The sequence below is a fragment of the Schistocerca cancellata genome, chromosome 11 (genome assembly GCF_023864275.1).
Source record: "Schistocerca cancellata isolate TAMUIC-IGC-003103 chromosome 11, iqSchCanc2.1, whole genome shotgun sequence".
Taxonomy (NCBI): domain Eukaryota; kingdom Metazoa; phylum Arthropoda; class Insecta; order Orthoptera; family Acrididae; genus Schistocerca; species Schistocerca cancellata.
Window position 1 is genome coordinate 36551344 of NC_064636.1, and position 18955 is coordinate 36570298.

Genomic DNA, 18955 nt, shown 5'->3' on the forward strand with positions numbered 1-18955 from the left:
AACACCCCTATTTTAGGAAACAAGTTGCGACAAGATTCCCTTCTTCTCTATGATGTACAACATACGTTGTCTTTATATGACATTTATTTACAAATATGTTAGAGTTGTGTCGGTTGGACTAATTGTTCCATGAGTATTACAAATAAGAGGTTTCACAGTAGAATATAATCCTTGTAGTAAGACTTGCAGACAAGGAATGTCACCGATCCACAAGTCAGCCACCTTTACGCACAAATATATAGTACGAAAAGACGATCGCGCACACTCCGCTGCAGAGTGAAAATCTCATTCTGGAAACATCCCCCAGGCTGTGGCTAAGCCATGTTTCCACTATATCCTTTCTTTCAGGAGTGCTAGTTCTGCAAGGTTCGCAGGAGAGCTTCTGTAAAGTTTGGAAGGTAGGAGACGAGATACTGGCAGAAGTAAAGCTGTGAGTACCGGGCGTGAGTCGTGCTTCGGTAGCTCAGTTGGTAGAGCACTTGCCCGCGAAAGGCAAAGGTCCCGAGTTCGAGTCTCGGTCGGGCGCACAGTTTTAATCTGCCAGGAAGTTTCATATCAGCGCACACTCCGCTGCAGAGTGAAAATCTCATTCTGGAAACATCCCCCAGGCTGTGGCTAAGCCATGTCTCCTCTATATCCTTTCTTTCAGGAGTGCTAGTTCTGCAAGGTTCGCAGGAGAGCTTCTGTAAAGTTTGGAAGGTAGGAGACGAGATACTGGCAGAAGTAAAGCTGTGAGTACCGGGCGTGAGTCGTGCTTCGGTTGCTCAGTTGGTAGAGCACTTGCCCGCGAAAGGCAAAGGTCCCGAGTTCGAGTCTCGGTCGGGCACAAAGTTTTAATGTGCCAGGAAGTTTCATTTTTTAAATAGTTCTGGTAACAAAAAATTATTTAAAGAAAACTATAAAAGATAATACAATTACCCTCTCTCTGCCTCCCTTCTCTCCCCTGAGTCCTTTTGGATTTCCCTTCTCTGCCTTTCCCCATTCCCTCTCGCGTCTGCCCTGCCCCCCCCCCTCCCCTTATGAGTCATCACCCTCCGTCGGTTCACCCCCCCTTCGTTTTACCTCTCCTCCCCCCTGTTTTTCCCCATCTGTCAAGGTCGTCCCCCGCCCCCCAATCTACCCTTGTCTGTGGTGTGTCCTCTTCGTGCCGACTTTTTAGTGCAGTGTTTCCAGTGAGTGTTCAGTGTTGCACGTCTTTTCCGAAGTATTGCGAACGAAAATCATACTGTCGCTGGGTGTGATTTTTATATCTCTTGCGAACAGAAACCAGACTGTCGCCGTGTTTTTTAACTGTCTGTCCACTATTTTACCTGTCTGCTTTCTGTGCATTTTATTAGCATTGCCAACCCTTTTGTTTTATGTTTTAACTTTCCACAGTTTTCCGCCGTTTTACAATTTAAGTCACCGTTTTACCTCCAGCTTTTATTGTTTCTTCTTCTTATGTTTTAAAATTCTGTAGGCTGAAGAGCAGCTGCCAGCCCACCCCTTTGGGGGGGAATTGAAATTCAATGAAGGAAAAAAAAGTGCACTATCCCTCTGTTATAACATCAGATCTGAACCATTGTATATGTCGATACATTTTCGACTAATTGAAGTAATAGTTTTTCCGTTATGTTCCTCAGATTTCTCCATTTTAACATGGGACAGCATAGACACCTCCAGACCCCTTAAAGACTTTCAAAACTACATAATGTGCACGTGATCTTTTGTGTGAAAATATACCTCTCAGTTAAACAGCAGTAGATTTTCATTTATCTTCATTCTTCCTGACGTCTTTGCATTATTCTTCCAAGGTTACGAGCATTTAATTTGCTTTGGCGACTTGAATTGCGGACCTTTGGACTGAAGATTGTTGAACAGCTCGTTCTCCATTGCTTTCTGGCTGTTGGCACAAATAGTTTCCAGGTTCTTGCAGAAGGCTGTGGTATTAATTAATCGCACAAGACTACCAAACACCGCAGTTTATAAAACTAAATATATCGAACCAAAAAGTATTTTTACCACCGCCCAACACCCTCAACAGCACAGGCAACGTGAATTCTTTGGTTTCTTTGGTGAAAGATACTATAATGAAGATCTCGAAGATAAGATGTAGCTACTCACCTTAAGACAGAATTGTAATGCGCGCTGCCTAAATTACCAGCAATGCATACCAGGGGTGATCAGGCTGTGTGTCCAATGGCACCCCATACCATCAGGCTAGTTGGTGAGTCCTTATGATGCTGACGAATCCTGTCTGGTGACTTTTGTTCTCCTTACAGCTTCCATTCACGAAACTGTACACAGGATATGGACTTGTCTGAGAAGATTGCTTCGTTTCACTCGTCTGCCCAGTGTTGTCGGATACACGACTCTAGCTCCACACCCTGCTGCCGCATTGAGGGAAGCTGCTTGAGTGAATACGCCCCAGGACAACTGGGGAAAACACAGGAATTTTTTCATCTTGGAGAAATACGTGGAAAACCCGAGAATTTTACCGAGCGAGGTGGCGCAGTGGTTAGCACACTGGACTCGCATTCGGAAGGACGACGGTTCAGTCCCGCGTCTGGCCATCTTGATTTAGGTTTTCCATGATTTCCCCAAATAGCTCCAGGGAAATACCGGGATGGTTCCTTTGAAAGGGCACGGCCGACTTCCTTCCCCGTCCTTCCCTAATCCGATGAGACCGGTGACCTCGCTGTCTGATCTTCACCCCCAACCCGATAATTTTTTAGACTTCCAGGAATTTTTTATTACTTTAGCTTTCAGTTTAACTTTTGTAATTTTTATTGGTCAGAACAGGTAATTCTTTACACAGAATTTTACTTTAACCCACTACTGCAGCAATAAACGGGAGAATAACACCAAGATGAAACTGATGAAACTTTAGTTGCAAAGAAAATGTGCCATTTACAGTAACGAAATACGGTGCAGACACAACTGTTTGGTGACAGCAACATGAGTTAAAGACTATGCAATACTCCGTATCAACAAACTGATTTCAATGCGTCTTTCTCGTTCTTAGGACTGTGCCTAATCACACCATCGAAAAAAAAGCAGCAAAAAATTTTCGACGGCCTGTATCATATGTGTAAGCTTAGCTTTCCTTGCAGCAATGCTGCGTATGTATCAATTGAAACCATTAACCTTTTTTGTGTGTTCGAGCTGCCTAACAGTGATGATTCTGACGTATGCTGTACTCTGAACATCTGCTGTTATTGGGTAGCGAGTTCACGTGATGGGAACTATGACTGGCTGACTAAAGCACATCCCATTCTCGATTTCAGTGCTTCGGAAGGTATCGTACTGTATTTAGTGGAACTCCTGTTACTGTATTTGCTGGATTTCCTGTTTGTACATTGATAATGCCAAAACATGCACGATAAATGGTACCATGCATCAAAGATCTTTCCAAAATACGTTGATTTTTGCTGCGTTTTGTTTCCTAATGTGTCGGGAAGTTCCATGCCACTGTCTAAAACAGTCACCATTTAAAGGATTGATAAGATTTACAACTACGAGGGCAAGAATATTGTCGGTTAATACAGAAAAAAAATATACCTTCACTAGGGAAAAGGTGTATTTTTAATCCGCGAAATTTTTTCTCGTCCGCGTATACATCCTGTGTAAGATTGACTTCTGTCGCGCTCCAGACATTGCCTCACCGTCTTTGTGCATACCTGCTGCAAACAAACCCATTTGCAGACGCAACATGCACTGCTGTGTGAACAATATGAGTGTGGTTTGATAAGTCTGGTAAATTTCCATGCAAGACTGGAGCATTTCTTTTCCTCCTTGATGGTTGGTAAGCTATCATTCTTGTCAGCTGTGTGCAACGGTCGGTGTGCAGACTTCGTTTGAAAATGCAGAAAAGCGAGTTTCGTGCTGTTATTAAACATTTTCGTTTGGAGCGTTGGACTGCTTCACAAGAGAATTGTATGAAGTTCACGCAGACTCTGTGCCATCACTGAAGACCGTTTACTTCTCGATTAATGATTTTAAATGTGGTTGGACAAGTACCGAAGATGAAGCACGCTCTGGCTGTCCAATTTAGGTCACCACAAAGGGAACCACTGACAGAATCCATGATATAGTAACGCAAGACCGCCGAATAAAAATTCGTTGGGTTGCTGAGACTGTAGGCATCTCGACTGAGCGAGTATAACATCCTGAACAGAATTTTGGCTACGAAGAAGCTGTGTATGAGGAGTGTGTCACGATTTCTCACAGTCCTCCAAAAGTGCATCTGGCACAACATTTCATCACAATGTCCGACAATGTTTAATCTGCAAGTCTTTGGCGCCGATTTGTGTCCATCATTACACACCGGAGTCAAAAAAGCAGTTAAAACAATGGACAATGGCTAGCGAAAGTAGATTGAAGACGGCAAAGACCATTTTGTTTGCTGGTAAGGTGATGGCCACTGCTTTTTGGAGTTTCCAAAGAATTATTCTCATAGATTACTTGGAAAAAGACGGAACCGTAACTGGCCCCTATTATCTTTCATTGTTATATCGTTTAAAACTTAAATGTTGAAAAAAAGTAGGTCGGGCCACTGTTTTTTTTTTCCTCCCTCAAGGAATAAACCTCCAAGATTACTTGGAGAAAGGCAGCCCCGAAACTGGGTACCTATTAAGCGTCATTGTTTTATCGTTTGAAACTTGCATTGGCTGAAAAAAAGAAGAAAAAGATGGACGTTGGCGCACAAAAAGTGTTCTTCCACCAGGATAATGCACCTTCCCATATATCAGCAATAACAACGGCGAAAGTGCATGGATTGGACTTTGAATTGATTTTTCATCCACCCTATTCACCGCACTTAGCCAGCAAGTGATTTCCTCCTCGTCCTTATCTTAGAAACTTTGGCTTATTGATAAGAAAATTCCATCAAATAGGGAAGTGAGAGTCTCTGTCAACGAGCATTTTGTGAAATTTGACAGAACTTACTTTTACAATGGGATGAAAAAGTTAGTGGATCTTTATTTATGAAACCAGCATTTTTTCTTGCTTTTGAGCATACTTATGAAACAACTTTCCTATCAGTGTCCTCCCAGGCGCTAGTCGAGCAGACTGCTGACATCTCAACCATGGATGTCCACCAAACTTTATCCAAGGTGGGGCAGGATTCCAATAATTTCATTTTTGATACAAGTGATTAGCTCAGTTTGATACCATGTTGCGCCTCAAGATATAAATTAGACAGGAAGTACGCAAAGCTTATTGTATATTACATCTTTCATAGTTATCCAGCCAGTACTTTTGGGAAAGTACAAATGTAACCATATTTCATTAATATATCCAAAGCACATCTATGAATATGCACGTAGAAAACCTTCGAAAACAAAGGTCTACACTTAAAAACCTATGACTCAACGAAACTGGCCTTTGTCTTCCTAGTTTGGCATATTATTGTGTAGATATGACATCAGGACTGCAAAAGTCGCAATGTCATGATTGGATATGGCGCAGGGTAGGGTCTCATATACACTATGTGATCAAAAGTATACGTACACCTGGCTGAAAATGACTTACAGGTTCGTGGCACCCTCCGTTGGTAATGCTGGAATTCAATATGGTGTTGGCCAACACTTAGGCTTGATAACAGCTTCCAGTCTCGCAGGCATACGTTTAATCAGGTGGTGGAAGGTTTCATGGGGGATCGCAGCCCATTTTTCATAGAGTGCTGCACTCAGGAGAGATATCGATGTCGGTCGGTGAGGCCTGGCACAAAGTCGGCGTTCCAAAACATCTCAAAGGCGTTCTGTAGGATATAAGTCGGGACTCAGTGCAGCCCAGTCCATTCGAGGGTGTTACTGTCGTGTAACTACTCCACCACAAGCCGGGCATTGTGAACAGGTGCTCGATCGTGTTGAAAGATGCAATCGCCATCCCTGAATTGCTCTTCAACAGTGCGAAGCAAGACGGTGCTTAAATCCGGCCGGAGTGGCCGAGCGGTTCTAGGCGCACATCCTGGAACCGCGCTGCTGCTACGGTCGCAGGTTCGAATCCTGTCTCGGGCATGGTTGTGTGTGATGTCCTTAGGTTAGTTAGGTTTAAGTAGTTCTAAGTTCTAGGGGACTGATGACCGCAGTAGTTAAGTCCCATAGTGCTCAGAGCCATTTTTGAACGGCGCTTAAATCATCAATGTAGGTCTGTGCTGTGATAGTGCCACGCAAAACAACAAGGGGTGCAAGCCCCCTCCACGAAAAACACGACCACACCATAACACCACCAAGTCCGAATTTTACTGTTGGCACTATACACGCTGGCAGATTACGTTCACTGGGCATTCGCCATACCCACACCCTGCCATCGGATAGCCACATTATGTACCGCGATTCATCATTCCACACCACGTTTTTCAACTGTTCAGTCATCCAGTGTTTATACTCCTTACACCAAGCGAGGCGTCGTTTGGTATTTGCCGGCCTGTTGCGTGGTTTATGAGCAGCCACTCGACCATGAAATCCAAGATATCTCACCTACCGCCTAACTGTCATAGTACTTGCAGTGGATCCTGATGCAGTTTGGAATTCCTGTGTGATGGGCTAGATAGATGCCTGCCTATTACACATTACGACCCTCTTCAACTGTCGGCAGTCTCTGTCAGTCAACAGACGAGGTCGGCCTGTACGCTTTTGTGCTGTACGTGTCCCTTCACGTTTCCACTTCACTATCACATCGGAAACAATGGACCTAGGGATGTTTAGGAGCGTCGAAATCTCGCGTACAGACGTATGACACAAGTGACACCCGATCACCTGGCCACATTCGAAGTCCGTGAGTTCTGAGGAGCGCCCCATTCTGCTCTCTCACGATGTCTGATGACTACTGAGGTCGCTGATATGGAGTACCTGGCAGTAGGTGGCAGCACAATGCACGTAATATGAAAAAAGTACGTTTTTGAGGGTGTCCGGATACTTTTGATCACGTAGTGTGGTTTAAGAACCATATCGTTAAAGAATGTTCAAACATCTGTTAAACCTTTCGCGTTTCGTCATTTTTTCCACTTATTGTGTGTATAAATTTGTATTACTTCTGTATTTTGGCCCACAGATTAAGTGTACGTGAATAACCCTACAGTATAGTATGGCTGCCATTTATGTTGTAATACAGTCTCTCTACTGTGAAAAACTGTCTTAACAAGTCTTGATGAGTCAAATGCAACATTACAGTTGAGAGTAACACGTGAGTAAGCGAAGGAGCTGTTCTTGTGCGAATTGAGGACAGGCGTCATGCAGGTATAACGCAGTTGTGTTTATACTGTCTCAAGTGTTCGAACTGTCCTTTTTTATAGCTCATTATGTGCTTTACAACTAAGTGACCGAGAAAAAGATGGGGTACCATACTCCATATTGGCAGTGTTTCATAAAGATTCACACCCCTCAAGATTGCAAAACTATGCTGAAACTGCTGCTGTTAAATGGAATCTAACTTCCAATGAACTACCTGACAACCGAACAGTGTAGTATTTATTTAAAGTTACTGTGTTACCCCTGTAAACTTATTTGTCCGTCTCTGACATAGAAGACCACAAACCTTCTTTCCTTCCCGTCTGGGCAAGCTGTGCAGTGACTAGAGTACATGTAAAGCTTACTGGGACAGGGTAAATGTTAGCTACAATGAAGTCGATAATTCGATCGTAATATTGGCATTTTAACCCTTTCAGACCCGATTTTTTATTTCCTTATGAAAAAAATATCTGACATCATTTTTACATTCAGGTGAGTCTCCTGACAACATTTTTCTAAGAAAAAAATTCCATATGATCTCTAGTTTTCTAGATATTTAATGTACACAATTGTGTTCATCAGGTCTCGAGCTTCGTGTCATACAGTATGGAAGTTAACACTATGGATCAAGTATGCCACTCTTTATTTCAGTTTAAAACAGAAGAAACAATAAAAATAATTCCAAATTACAGTTCTTATTTAAACAACAATGGTCAAAACACTGATTTTAAAGTTTCATATGAAACTGCAAAAAAAATTTCTGTCCTTTTGGAGACATAAATATACTTTACATTTTCTGCACTGAATTCTAGAACGCCCTGTACATTTTGGAAATATGCAGTGACTCGGAGCTCCTGCATCATGCAAAGGCAAATGGTCAATGGAATGAAACTGTATCTCTGTAGCTGGTCATAATTCTCCTCTTCTTTTTGGTATGACTCTCATGTCTTCTCACTATTTCAGGTCTTTCTACTTTCACATATTTACGGTGTTTTTTGTTCCAACACTCAACTTTATCCACTGAGCCTTTACCAACAAAGTTTGAACACAATACAACTGGCCTATAGTCTAACCACTTACACATGGTAATGTCATCAGCACTAGTGATTTCTTCCCAGTATCCTCAGGTTTGTTTCATTATTGTTTTATCATCTGAAAAAGGCAATTCTTTCCAGATCTCTTTTGATGGGCGGTACCTGCTGCATTGATACCTTGAGATTTCAGAACTTGGAACAGAAGATACGGTAAAAAGAAGTTGTCAAAGTATAATTTATGACCTTTACCTTTTGAGAGTGGAACAGAAAATTCTAAACCAACAGCAGGACCTAATCCAAATTTTTTACAGTATGCTGTATTTAATTCAGTTGTAGCACCTTGATACAAAAGAAAATCATGCACTATTCCACTCTTTTCACATAAAGACTTTGATTCCCCATGGACTTGGTTTCCCCTTGACATACTGCTTTGCAGAAAACTTCCCATTGAAAGGAATAATTCCTTCACTGACACAAACATTCTCTTCTATAGGAAGTTCACTGCAGCATTTTCGAATGGCTGAGTAAATAGGCCTGACTTTGTAAAATTTATCTTTATGTTCAGGTGGCTTTCCAAATTGTTTACCAATGTAAATTTGTTCCTAATTCTAAAAATCTGTCTCATGACATGTTTTCCAAAACACATTTACCTTCAGGCTTGTATCCCAATACATTCATAATCTGGGAAATTTCAAGGTGCCAGTCAATATATGCAACCCAAATAGCATCTCTTGTGCTTGAGGAGTTGACTGCTTGAATGAGGATTTGCCTCGTTGTAATGCATAAATATGAGTATGTGCTGCCATACTAGTGAACAAATCATCTGGTATATATCTTTTGAAGTATTGCATTGGAGAACACAAGAGATATTCTTTAAAATTTGGAGCTTTGTATGTTTCTGAAATGGTACTTAAAGGCTTGCGTTTCCATTTTATGGATTCTTTAGGTGTCACCATCATGTTGTCACACAGGTTATTCAATTCTGGGTTGTTTTCATTGCATAAAAACTTCATTTCAGCATCCACCACCTCTCCAACATCTTGAGATATGGTGTCTCTACACACATCATTCACGCCCACATTATTTGCTCCAGCACGTTTTACTATTTGTGGAGCTTGCCTTTCAATAAGTGGTACACTGTCATCCTCATCTCCTCTGAAACTAATGTTATAAACGCCACCATTTTCAATTATGTCCATAATCAAGTCACAATTTTTCCTCACAGAAAGATAATCCATATTTCTAAGTCAAAAGCCAGCAATATAAAATAAAATCATATTTACAGGTCAGTTATTCTCCTTTCTTGCTGCTCGTACTGAAATTAATGGAAAAATTACCATACATAACTACCTAAGCCATGCAAATATAGCTGACACACATTTTAGGTTATTTTTTCCTATTTTACACCATTAAGTACCTTTTGTACACATATGTGTACATTAATCTTACCTGATACATAACACAAATATGAACTGAATAAAATTGCTGAAAATTCCACTGAAAGAATGTCTAATGTTTCCAAAAGAAGGAAACCACACAAAACGTTCATAAACAAAACCCACAACGTGACTATTATAGTAATAAAGTCAACGTGTAATGGCTTCCTACAGAGAGACGACACCAGAGAGTATATTTTGCTCTGTGGTTCACAGACTGCTCACAAGAGAGCAGCAGCAGCTGCAGCATGGCTAAAAGAAACATACAAAAATATGCAAAGTGAGTTTGGATGCACCTCACATTTTTTGTCAGCGAAATATTAGTGAACAAACTTCATGTACACAATTGTGACCACCAGGTCTGAAAGGGTTAATTTGATATCCCCCACAACTGACAAAATTTACAAAAAAAAGTGAATTTCTTTGTCCACCCACACACTCCTGAGAATGACACATTAACAATTTGTAATTACGCGCCCCTATTACCGGCAGCTGCGTTGATAAATACTCGGCATCTCGCAAGGATTACTACCAGATCAAGAATATTAGGTAAGTTGTTGGAAGTGGTTAAGCGTTGGTGAAAATCTCGCTTCAGAGCACACAAAGAGCTCCAACTGCAGAACTCTGCACGGAACATCCGTTGGTGCAGTGCTGCGATACCGACCGTATATCTCCCTTCGAAGACGATGGCCAAGACGCCGAGTCCGTACCGTTTGATGGCTGAAGGCGACTCTCTCCCCACAACTCTCCCGACTCCCACGCGTACGAAAACGCGGCGGACGAATACTCAATTTCGGCCAATGTCGAACGCTCTATCATCGCCGAAATCCCTCCAACGGTATTTCTGAGATCTAGCCAATAATCGAGTAGGTCATAACGCCCCTAGGCAAACGAAATTCCCGTCTTCGCCACGTCTTGCCCAGCACAGGTGGCTCCGGTTGCCCGGCTACCCCCAAAATCGCCGCATTGTCCCGCGTTTCCGGTGGCCGCTACCTGCCGCCCACTGCGGCCCGGCGAGCTACGGCCAGCTGCAGACTTTACATTCCACAATTCCCAACTTCCGACACTTTTCATCAACGCTTTAAGTTAGTGGCTCAATCATGCAGGGAATGCTGCTCGAGAGTGCCTCATATTTATAATTCAATAGAGTCATGATCTGATGCCCTTTATTATTAATATTGATGTTGGTAAGCTAACGTGTAAGTGACCACGTCCTGGCACCTTACACCCCTTGCATGTGACTGAGTAGGATCAGAAACAAACATTTCTAGAAATATGTGAGAATTTTGAAATTAACAATAAGCTTTCTACAGATTCCAGGATGCAGTAAATGCCCGCTCTTGCCCCCCTCCCCCTTGTGGACGCCTATGATCCCTCATGACAGTGATGAAGACACACTTGAACCTGTAGCAAAAAATGGTTCAAATGGCTCTGAGCACTATGGGACTTAACATCTGTGGCCATCAGTCCCCTAGACTTAGAACTACTTAAACCTACCTAACCTAAGGACATCACACACATCCATGCCCGAGGCAGGACTCGAACCTGCGACCGTAGTCTAACAACACTACCATAACAAAGGTCAAAATTTAATAATGATTGTGGTGTTGCTCACGCTGCTAAATACTGCATTTTCGGGCAACAACTAAGTTGAAACTTCCTGGCAGATTAAAACTGTGTGCCCGACCGAGACTCGAACTCGGGACCTTTGCCTTTCGCGGGCAAGAGCTCTACCAACTGAGCTACCGAAGCACGACTCACGCGCGGTACTCACAGCTTTACTTCTGCCAGTATCTCGTCTCCTACCTTCCAAACTTTACAGAAGCTCTCCTGCGAACATTGCAGAACTAGCACTCCTGAAAGAAAGGATATAGCGGAGACATGGCTTAGCCACAGCCTGGGGGATGTTTCCAGGAGAGCTTCTGTAAAGTTTGGAAGGTAGGAGACGAGATACTGGCAGAAGTAAAGCTGCGAGTACCGGGCGTGAGTCGTGCTTCGGTAGCTCAGTTGGTAGAGCACTTGCCCGCGAAAGGCAAAGGTCCCGAGTTCGAGTCTCGGTCGGGCACACAGTTTTAATCTGCCAGGAAGTTTCATATCAGCGCACACTCCGCTGCAGAGTGAAAATCTCATTCTGGCAACAACTAAGTTGTTATGTGGCAGGTGTCATTAGAGCACAGTAAATAAAGTCATTTCATGTAATAATGAATAAACTAGGCACTCATATTTTCGTGTTTCCAACGCTGCTCTCGTTGTAAAATCATGGCTCAATCGTCGAAAATCTAGGTGGTGGTGATTCCAAGCTCGGATGCAAAGAGGCCTAGGTTTTATTCTGCTATATTCAAAAGTTTGGTAGATGCGCTTCACAAACCATTCTTGAAGATTAAACCTTTCAAAGTTAGCACAATGGTGATGTAAAAAAATAATCAGCACTCCGAATTTGACATTTCTTTTTTATTGCTTTTGTTGCGATATCACGTAACACACAAAACAACGCTTCACAATACAAAACATTCTTGAAAACATCTTCCTCACAGTCACTGCTAAAGTTCACATTTTATAAGCTGACTACAATATGCGTCTTTCCAACATGACGTCCAAGACTTGACTTTTTCAAGGTCCGACTCTCTTACAGTTAACTAACTAATAATCGCTTACGCGCCCAAAAATCAGAGTTACAAGTACGTCAAAGATCATAGTGACAAAAGAAAGAATACACATAAGAATATTATCATTGCAATACAAACATATCGATGCATCAAAAATGAAATCAAATCTGAATGATGTCTCAGAAATATGTTAAGTAGTTATCAGAAACACAGTAGAATATTGCTGGTATCGAGAGGTTGAGTTGCGGTGTTGCGTAATTCAAGTACCATTACAGTAGCAGTCACGCGGTTCCAGACTGAAGCGCCTAGAACCGCATGGCCAAAACCTGTAGCAGAGACAAGAACAGTAACCTCAAGAGTTAAAGACAGTCGAACCAGTCAGGACTGTTAAGAGTGAGCAAACAAACTTCCCCACGCGAAAGACTGAAAAATGTTGGTTTGTTGGGAGAAATGAGGGTCAGTGTGCTCTGGTAATGCAATGTGTTTGTAGTTGATTTATGTTATGCGAAGGTGAGAGGCACCCGCATGCCTTGCTCATACTGTGGCATCAAGCAGTCAGCAGCAAGCAGCAAGATGAGTGGTCTGCTAAGCGAGTGGACTCATTCTTATTTATCGAGTAACATGAACTCTAGTACTCACAATTAAGTTACAAGTTATTCTCCTGTTTGAATATTACGCAACGGGTACGTTCATATGGTTCATATGGTTCTGAGCACTATGGGACTCAACTTCTGAGGTCATTAGTCCCCTAGAACTTAGAACTAGTTAAACCTAACTAACCTAAGGACATCACACACAACCATGCCCGAGGCAGGATTCGAACCTGCGACTGTAGCGGTCACGCGGTTCCAGACTGCAGCGCCTAGAATCGCACGGCCACTTCGGCCGGCACGCAACGGGTATGGAAACGCACATCTGACTATTAGTAATTTACACAAGTCTGTTCACTACGCACTGGCAATACCACATTTCCTTTCTTATTTAACGGCTTTGATCAACACGTCGCCATCGCACTGAATATGAATGGCGCACACATTATAAATTCTGGGTATCGTGACAACATACTATTCGAAGGAAAAGGCCACCAATCTTTTTCTTTTCACTATCTTATTTATTCCGATAAATTCTATAACCTAAACACACACCTACAACAATAACACATGAGAAATTCCACCCAATGGGCATGGCTTTACATTGGTGATTCTCTCTCTTATGGTCTCGTAATTATTTAACGCTACAGTGCACTTTCTGGGTAGGATGGTGGATCTTTTTCTATCTCTCACACTTCGACTCTCACACCCATCATTACGAAAATTTCCTCCAGACCGAGCGGTACAAAAAGGAACATGCATAACCCATTGCCTCTGAAACTATCTTGTTACTTTCCCATGCTAACCACACATACTTAAATTTCATGAAATACATCACACTGGCAACATACAATCCAAAGAATAGTCACAACGTTATAATCACATCACTATCAGCTTTCCCACTTCAATTAGTATTTATCCCAGTTTCACACGACACTGCCCCACTTCGTAATTTTTCTTTCCTACTATGAACTCTGGAGGATACGAGGTGTGGCTAGAAAAAAACCGGACTAGTACTGGTGAAACAATAAAACGAATGCAATAAGGCTGAAAGTCGTGTGGCCTGTCACGTGACTCTCGCTCCGCCTACTGCTCGAGTTTCATCTGCCTCCTGCACTCAGTCTGCCTGTGGCGTCTGTTTTAAGTAGTTGACGTTTTGTCTGTGCGTCGGAAAATGTTGAGTGTACAGAAAGAACAGCGTGTTAACATCAAATTTTGTTTCAAACTAGGAAAATCTGCAAGTGAAACGTTTGTAATGTTACAACAAGTGTACGGCGATGATTGTTTATCGCAAACACAAGTGTTTGAGTGGTTTAAACGAGTTAAAGATGGCCGCGAAGACACCAGTGATGACACTCGCACTGGCAGACCATTGTCAGCAGAAACTGATGCAAACATTGAAAAAATCGGTAAACTTATTCGACAAGATCGCCGTTTAACAATCAGAGCAGTGTCTGAGTTAACAGGAGTTGACAAGGATCTTGTACACTTGTAACATTACAAACGTTTCACTTGCAGATTTTCCTAGTTTGAAACAAAATTTGATGTTAACACGCTGTTCTTTCTGTACACTCAACATTTTCCGACGCACAGACAAAACGTCAACTACTTAAAACAGACGCCACGGGCAGACTGAGTGCAGGAGGCAGATGAAACTCGAGCAGTAGGCGGAGCGAGAGTCACGTGACAGGCCACACGACTTTCAGCCTTATTGCATTCGTTTTATTGTTTCACCAGTACTAGTCCGGTTTTTTTCTAGCCACACCTCGTATATGCACGTCTTCCTGTACAATGCAAGCCAAGTGGCGTTGCTGGATAGACGGCTGACTCACCTTGCTTCTCTCTCAGAGTATTATAGTTTGAATCAAGCGTCACACAGAAACATAACACGCAAAGTAATATTAAGAACATATTCATCACACACGTGAGTCCTCTACTGATACCATGGATGAGTACTTCTCTTTATCCTTTGTCTCATTCCCAGATTGAGACTCACACAGTACTCACCACGTGGAAGTGCTCGTCTCTAATTTCAAGTCCTGCACACGCCATTTCTTAAATATTTCCAACTTATAGTACACACACTAGTAATTCAGCTTAACTTAAGCACTCGGAAGTATTTCAACTTATTGCTACACGTGGTTTCATTGTGACCGTTGGTCTCTTCTGAAGATTACTACGATCCCCTTAATATTACCTGCCTGACATTTAATTCTCCCCACAAAAGTTCCTGAAATAGAGAAATTATTATTCCAAACTACTCTTAAGTATTTCACATGCATACCATGGCTCCACTCTTTTGTCTTTACGGAACACACCTAAGACAGGTCTTAACCAACACTAGATCCAGCGGCAGAGTGCTGAAAGATGGCCGTTCTTCAGGTCATCTCGCACCTCCGTCGAGGTGGGGTAAGACCATGCTACCCATTGGTCAGCCACATTTCAGGCGCTCAAAGCTCCGGTAAATTTCATGTCTTTGGTTCCACCAATGGTGACCAAAAGATCGTCTCAAAGATGATCATATATTCACGTTCACTATCTGCGGTTAGCAGACGACCATACATTCATTCATTTCACAGATCTCACCAAACTGGATGTAGGGATTTATTTTGTGGGAGTGCACATGTGATCAATTAAATAAATAAATTGTCATTCTTTCCCACACTGGTATCCGGCTTCGCTGTATTAATTGAAATTGAGTTATTATTAGAAAAAATATGTTGTACTGACAAGAATAACGAAGAATGTTGTACCTATTTTCAATGTCGGGCTGTACTGTACCCTTTCAAAGGAATACGCAATAAAGTAATTATTATTCGTTAAGCGGTTTTCGACTCTCATTAGCTCCAATCGCTCAAAAGAGGAAAGAACACTGGACCTGATGGGATACCAGTTCGATTTTACACAGAGTACGCGAAGGAACTTGCTCCCCCCCCTCCCCCCGTCTTGCAGCGGTGTACAGTAGGTCTGTAGAAGAGCGTAGCGTTCCAAAGGATTGGAAAAGGGCATAGGTCATCCCCGTTTTCAAGAAGGGACGTCGACCAGATGTGCGGAACTATAGACCTATATCTCTAACGTCGATCAGTTGTAGAATTTTGGAACACGTATTATGTTCGTGTATAATGGCTTTTCTGGAGACTAGAAATCTACTCTATAAGGATCAGCATGGGTTTCGAAAACGTCGATCGTGTGAAACCCAGCTCGCGCCATTCGTCCACGAGACTCAGAGGGCCTTGGACACGGGTTCCCAGGTAGATGCCGTGTTTCCCGACTTTCGCAAGGCGTGTGATACAGTTCCTCACCGTCGTTTAATGAACAAAGTGAGAGCATATGGACTATCAGACCAATCGTGTGATTGGATTGAAGAGTTCCTAGATAACAGAACGCAGCATGTCATTCTCAATGGAGAGAAGTCTTCCGAAGTAAGAGTGATTTCAGGTGTGTCGCAGGAGGGTGTCGTAGGACCATTGCTATTCACAATATATGTAAATGACCTTGTGGATAACATCGCAAGTTCATTGAGGCGTTTTGCGGATGATGCTGTGGTATATCGAGAGGTTGTAACAATGTAAAATTGTACTGAAATGCATTTGGACCTGCAACGAATTAACGCATGGTGCAGGGAATGGCAATTGAATTTCAATGTAGACAAATGTAATGTGCTGCGAATACATAGAAAGAAAGATCCTTGATCATCTAGCTACAATATCGCAGGTCAGCAACTGGCATCAGTTAATTCCATAAATTATCTGGGATTAGGCATTAGTAGTGATTTAAAATGGAATGACCATATAAAATTAATCGTCCGTAAATCAGATGCCAGACTGAGATTCATTGGAAGAATTATAAGGAAATGCAATCTGAAAACAGAGGAAGTAGGTTGCAGTACACTTGTTCGCCCACTGCTTGAATACTGCTCGCCAGTATGGGATCCATACCAGATAGGGTTGATAGAAGAGGTAGAGAAGATCCAACGGAGAGCAGCGCGCTTCGTTACAGGATCAATTAGTAATCGCGAAAGCGTTACACAGATGAGAGATAAATTCCAGTGGAAAACTCTGCAAGAGAGACGCTCAGTAGCTCGGTATGGGCTTTTGTTGAAATTTCGAGAACATACCTTCACCGAGGAGTCAAGCAGTATATTGCTCCCTCCTAAGTATATCTCGCGAAGAGACCATGAGGATACAGTCAGAGAGATTAGATCCCATACAGAGGCATACCGACAATCTTTCTTTCGACGAACAGTGCGAGACTGGAATAAAAGGGAGAACCGCTAGATCTACTCAAGGTACCCTCCGCGCACACACTATCAGGTGGCTTGTGGAGCATGGATGTAGATGTAGATGTAGAATTCACTAAGACATCAGTAACTATATTGGTGACCCCAAGCCATCAGATACTTAACAATAATGAATGCACGAAACCAAACACTGGGCTGTAGTTGATAACTTACAGCACCAACAAATAGTGGAAATTGCCACTCAGGACACAGACTCAGATGGCGAGTTGCACGCCATTCTCATTCCATCGGCATACGATGAAAAACATTTGGAAGATACAGGATTGTGTACTTACAAACTCCACAGACTATGGCTGTTTAGCAGACCAAGCAGTGTGGGAGCAAACATGCCAAATTGTGCTACAAACCATCAAACCTTTTACAAGCTGGCACACGTGGAATACTTTCACCATCAGTCTGTTTGATTACATTACTCAGCCACGCCACATCATAAACTAACTTTTCCACTCACATCCTACTATACCACTACGCCGTTCGAGGCGCGTGGTGGGTGCTGCGATTTTACTAATGCTTTGGTTGTAATCACACACCTGAGTGAGATATGATACGAAGGTGGTTTTCGGAATGGAATAGAAAAAAGTACTTACATGACTGAAACATTTTTTATTTTTCAATTTAGTCTCCTTGTAGATGAATGCACTTGGCCCAGCGATGTTCCAGTGCCTTGATCCCATCTCAAAAATGAGTTGTCAACTCTGGCTATCAATTATTCGTTTGAAGTGAATCTTCGTCCACCAAGAAATATTTTCAGTCTTAGGAAGAGTTGGAAGTCTGATGGAGCCATATCAGGTGAATAAGGTGGACGTGGCAACAATTCATACCTTAGTTCATGTAATTTTGCCTTGGCGATAGTGATAGCGATGCGTTTTTGACTCAGCGTCAAGAGTCACGGCACCCATCCTGCAGATAATTTTTTAGTTTCTAATTCTTCAGTTAAAATGTAATATACCCTTTCAGATGGAATGGAATGTGCGTTTGGCGTCATTGGCCGGGAGGCCCCTTGTGGGGCAGGTCCGGCCGCCTTAGTGCAGGTCTTATTACATTCGACGCCACATTGGGCGACCTGCGCGCCGGATGGGGATGAAATGATGAAGACAACACAACACCCAGTCCCTGAGCGGAGAAAATCTCCGACCCTGCCGGGAATCGAACCCGGGCCCGTAGGACGGCAATCCATCATGCTGGCCACTCAGCTATCGGGGCGGACACCCTTTCGTATGATATCTGGCAAGTCTGAGCAATTTCACGCACTTTCAATCAGCAATCCTCTGTGTCCATTATGTGTACTTTTGCAATGATTTCTGGAGTAGTGACACACTTGGTCGACCACTGTGCGGATCACCACCTAAGCTCTCCCGAGCAACTTTAAATTCATTTGTCCACTTGACCAGAGTTGAATATGAAGGAGCCGGCCGCGGTTGCCATGCGGCTCTAGGCGCTGCAGTCCGGAACCGCGGGACTGCTACGGTCGCAGGTTTGAATCCTGCCTCGGGCATGGATGTGTGTGATGTCCTTAGGTTAGTTAGGTTTAAGTAGTTCTAAGTTCTAGGGGCTGATGACCTAAGATGTTAAGTCTCAGAGCCATTTTTTGAATATGAAGGAGCAGAGTGCCCCAGTGTATTCTGGAAATCGACACGAGTGTCCTTTGCCTTCATACCTTTCTTTACGAAGTACTTAATCACTGCTTGAATCTCGATTCTTTTTTTCCACCTTCGCAAATCACTACGCAGAAACAACAACAGAGCCACGTCACCGCCACAGCTCTCTTCCAAGAGCAC

General features: G+C 42.8%; 1 non-coding gene across 1 annotated transcript; it reads left to right on the forward strand.

The window, feature by feature from the left end:
* Positions 1-452: 452 nt before the first annotated feature.
* Trnas-cga (transfer RNA serine (anticodon CGA)) lies at positions 453-527 on the forward strand. The gene has a single exon. It is a non-coding gene; the product is annotated as a tRNA-Ser (tRNA).
* The last annotated feature ends 18428 nt before the right edge of the window (positions 528-18955 follow it).